Source organism: Hydra vulgaris, chromosome 06 (assembly GCF_038396675.1).
Source record: "Hydra vulgaris chromosome 06, alternate assembly HydraT2T_AEP".
NCBI classification, from domain to species: domain Eukaryota; kingdom Metazoa; phylum Cnidaria; class Hydrozoa; order Anthoathecata; family Hydridae; genus Hydra; species Hydra vulgaris.
This window is the reverse complement of record NC_088925.1, coordinates 27868261-27873349: the sequence shown is the minus strand read 5'-3', so window position 1 is coordinate 27873349 and position 5089 is coordinate 27868261.

Below are 5089 nucleotides of genomic sequence, written 5' to 3'. Positions count from 1 at the left end.
AGTTTAATTGGAATTTTATTCATTTTGTTTTTTAACTATATTTTAGAAAATTCATTTATTAAAAGTCTTTCAAATAATATTTTTTGAAAGAATTTTATTTGCTTTTTTTTAATATAAAAATGCGTACATAAACGCGTACAAACCCCAAATGCGCAAAACTACCGTCAAACGCTTACTGTACACGCCAAACGCGTACGTATTGTCACCTTACAATATTACTCCATACCAAGATTTGAAATCTTTAACTGCTACAATGCCGCATGTATCATAATAACTAGATGCAGCTATAAATCTGGTAATAATATATATAATTTGCTTTTTTAGTTGTCCAAGTTGTTTATTTTTAAGTTTTTTTGGTTAATATAAAGCCAACTAAATATTTTTTATAAACTATAAAATACTTTTATTTATTCTGAGCTTTGTCTGTTTTTAAGGTAAGAGCTTTTCATAAAAATAAAGAAATTTATAGTTTGCGAGCCGCATTCTGATGACATATAACGCAAAGGTAGAAAACTCTTCAGGGGTAGAACTTTCTACCATTTTAACCGCTTAAATTAAGAAACGGTTGATCTACCCTAAAAATATTAGTTTCTACCTTCGAGTAGAATAACATACCTCTATTATACCTTTTTTTTTAGTGTGTAGATTCAATAGATTGAAGTCAATTTTGAATTTTTATGCACAAGTTATAGAATTTTCAAATATAGTAAACATTTATATACATATAATGCATTATAAATATATTAGTAATATCAAACATTCTTCAAAACGAAATATGATATAATAATTAATTAATAAATTTCAATAATTAAAAAACCTAACCGGACTGCAACCAAGGATGAAAAGGAGCAGGATACTGTAGGTTTGAGTTTGAAATTAAAAGTGTACAAATCATATTATTAAATTATGATGCAATAAAAGTTATAGTATCTAAAGCACTTGTTCGAACATAATACGCTGACATTACATGACAAAATCATGCTAATTCCAAATAAAAGAATTCGAATAACTTATAAATCACCTTGAATGCACCGTGTACACAACAAACTAGGAAATATCAAATAAACTTTTTAAAGAATAAAACTTTAACTATATGAAAAACGTTTAAAACTTTGACTACGTTTAACACTAGAAGCCCCAAGGTGGATTGATCCAAACACGACTTTGACACTTTGCTGAAGCTAAAATTTTAACTTTGGTAAAATGATATTTTATGGCTTTTATTATTTTGACATTATTTACTGAAAAGCGGATAAACTACATAAAAAACACATTCAGAGATGCGGCTATAAATATTTATACCTAAAAAACCTAAGGTGGATCAATTGATGCACCTTATAGAAAACGTGCAAATGCATAACAATTTTAGTCAAGTAAATAAAGTTATTTTCAATGTTTGCATATATTTGACAAGCAATTTCCACAAACAGGTTTCTTACAATTTGCACATACTGTTGATGTCAGATTACGTTTGCAGTCTGTTTTTTTCTGACTCCTCAAAAGGGTTGATAATTGTGTATTATTGTTGGTAGCTAGTGTGGTATTATTGTTGGCAGCAACTAGGAATTTTCTGTGAGTATGATTTGCTTCTCTTAGCTGTTCAGATAAAGTGTAAAGGAACTTTCGTCTTTTCGAAATTTTTTGTTGTTTAACTTTTTTAAAAATAATCCAAGCGTTTACACAGGTTAAGTTTAAAATATTCCGCAAAGATATATTAGGTCTACGAAAGCATCAACTTTCTTGTCACTAATATTCCATCCTTCATTTGATAAATTAGATAAAGTGTGTACACCCCTCATCCATAATTAGTCTAAATGCATCAATAGGTGTCTAAACACTACGACAATTAGAAGTTGTTCCACTTTTAGCAGTAAACACATTCTGAGTTTGAAATCTTCTAGTTACCTTATCTTTTGACACATTTTACATAATCTCTACGAGTTTTAACAGTTAAATCATTACTGCCAAAGCATGAATTTTCAAACGTCATCATCGCTATTGACTAATATCTTTAGCTAAAATTGTATTATTATAAATATTTTTTCTTTTAATTGAAACCGTCATGAAATTGTCATGACATTTTATGAAACAATTGTAATTTTTTTTTATGACAATTATATGTGTGTGTGTACTCTCCATAAAGTTAAATGTGTGTGTGTGTGTGTACTCTCCATAAAGTTAAATGTGTGTGTGTGTGTGTGTGTATTTTCCATAAAGTTAAATGAGTTGATTTAAATTAATTTTAGTGTTAACTAAAACTTGTAAAAATCAACATGAAATAAAATTTTTAAATTAAATTAAAAAATTCGACACTACTTTCTGAATTGCAAATAAAAGTATTACTTTCATCGTCATCGGAAAGATTATCTACAACATCGACCTTGTCATTTTCTTTTGTTGAGTCTGATTCATCAACACTGTCTATATTTCCGAGAGTTCCTGTAATATGAACAAACACTGTTGTGTCGACACTTTTTGGACGTCGATATGTAACTAATTGGTTAATTAAAAGAGGATGAGTTGCAACGTAGATTTTTGATAATGACGCACCATCGGTGTTTTCTGAGCTTAAGCGTTCGTATCAATATCATTAGCTATAACGAAATTTTTAGAGTAGTAAGTTTCATACTGTAAAGCTGTGATATTAGTGTACTTGTCGTGGCAGCATATTTATATCAAATATGCGGAAACAGTATTTTATTTTATTGGTTAATACTTTTTTTAATTCCTTTTTTTATTTGAGTTTAAATAATCTGTATAAATATGGTGGTAATCCAGCTTTAGGCAAATCATGCCAAACTTTTACTTTGAGTAAAACGCGCCGTAATTTGGGCATAAAACATATGTAGATTAGGGTGATTACTTTTTGATTTTTTTTTCTCAAACATTATTTTCTGTAGCACGAATGAATGAACTTTTGCCTATTAATGACTAAATTGACGTTTATTCCATTAAAATATTGAAAAAGGTTACGCACAAACCACTTTGAAATGTTATTTATGTTGGCATTTTAGCATTTTATGCCAACCAGTGACAGTAACGTCACGGTGACGTATTATTCGGGAAGCTTCTGTAGAGTTCTAAAATTTTCTACAGCTGTTTTGCAGTCTGCTATAAACTGGTAAATAAGCGAGGTGTTCAAAGCGGGTAGTTGAGTTTTAATTATTTTAACTTGGTGTCTACATTTTTATTGCCTTATTTTAATTATTGTGCATTCTCTATAGTTTAAGTAAAAAAGGGATCCTTGTATTATTTGGTAAGTTACATTTAACTCTTTCGCAAATAATTAATTGAGCATATAATATTTTATTAGTATATACCTTTTTCATTTTTTTAAATAGCTATTTGCTTTTTTTGAAATAAAATATATTAACAATAACAGTTCAATTGAAAACTTAATAACAGTTTCTTTATTTTGTTACATAATTATTATTGACGTTAAGGCCTTTCCTATTTCAGTTGCTAAGTGGAAGACAACATGTCGTTCAAGAAGAGCTCTTCTTACACGAAAAATAACAAGGAAACTTGGACGAAGAACTTAGTCCAGTTTCAAGCCCCATCAGGAAGAGGCAACGTAGCAATTTATGAAGCACCCTTGAGCGAATAGAGTCGCATACCCCTGAAAAACCGCGTCATTGGACGCTTCAAACTTCTTGAATCCACTGCCAAAGAACGGAGAGAGAGGATCGTTTTAATTGCTGTAGAGCTTAAAGACCTATGGAGCAAAATGTTGAACTTCCCGCAAGTATCTGATCAAGCCATTTGTGCTAAACTAGTAAAACTTCTGAAAGACTACGAGCGCTGCAGAAAAAAAAACTGTGATTCATTGAATAAACTGTTTGACATGACCAAGATGAAAGAAGAATGGTTGTGCAAAGAGGATGAGAACCTCTTCAAACTGCAAATTGAGAGCAAAAGTCACGTTGGTTATTTGACTGGCAAACCTGCTAGTGCTAATAACATCCACCCATCCAAGGGAAATGGAAGCGACTGTGTCCACACTTACCAGCTTAGCGCTACCTGATTGTTCCGAAAGTAGCACGGGCTCATCCGAGAACAGTACAGACAGTCCTTGGGAAGATCAATGAGCAAAAGGAAGCATAACTCAACAAGCATTGCAAGTCGTCTTGTTACATGCTCAAAGCTGTTGTCCCACGAAGCAGTAGTGGTGTGCCGCCAGCTCTCTGGTGAGGAACTTGAAATCCCAACCCCATGTCAATCAGCAATCCACAAGCTATCTACACGAAAGCTGCTCAGGTGAAGAAACACTTGGTTAGCACGCTTCATCTGGAGAAATGGTGCATACACTTTGACGGCAAACACATGAGGTCTTTGAATACCAGGCCGTGGTCCTCAAGAATGAATCTACAGAAATTAAGTTGACTGCGCTAAAATTGAAAGATGGGTGTTGCCGACACAACAAACGTGAATACCGTTGTGATGATTGTTGCCGACACAACAAACGTCATTGTTCGGCGGCAGCAAATGTTCGAAGAGAAAGGTCACCCCAAACCCAAGTTCATCAGTTGCCAGCACGATGTGCTAAACCGCGTTCTTCGCATTGTCATGGAAAATGAACTCCATGGGTTGACTAAATCACCAAACATCGAGTATTTCTTTGTGAAGGATTTGATAAGCAATTACGAAAAATTGAAAGCAGCCTTTTGTAACGGTAAAACTAAGACTAAGGAAACAGGCGGCTGGAGAGATGAAGTTTCTGTACCACCTCACTCAATCTGAAGCTCTGAGTGACTACCCAAAAGCTCTCAATTGCTTGAAAACCTACTGGAAAACAGATGGCTCTCCAATCAACATTTCTTAAAGCAATCAGTGCTGCGAGCGTGCCATCAAAGTTATGCAAGAATCGCACAACTCCTGCCGCAACAAGGACAACCTCCTCCTGAGATTCATTTTCTCTAATGACATTATCGTGAATATTTGACTTCCTTGTGCGTTTGATGATCCTATATAATTTTGTATGCATATGACTTTACAGCTTGTGTTCAATTTTGTATCTGCTTACAGTGACTTCAAAAATTTGGTCAAAAAGCTAATAAATAAAATTCTTAAAATCATTTTGTGCGTGAGC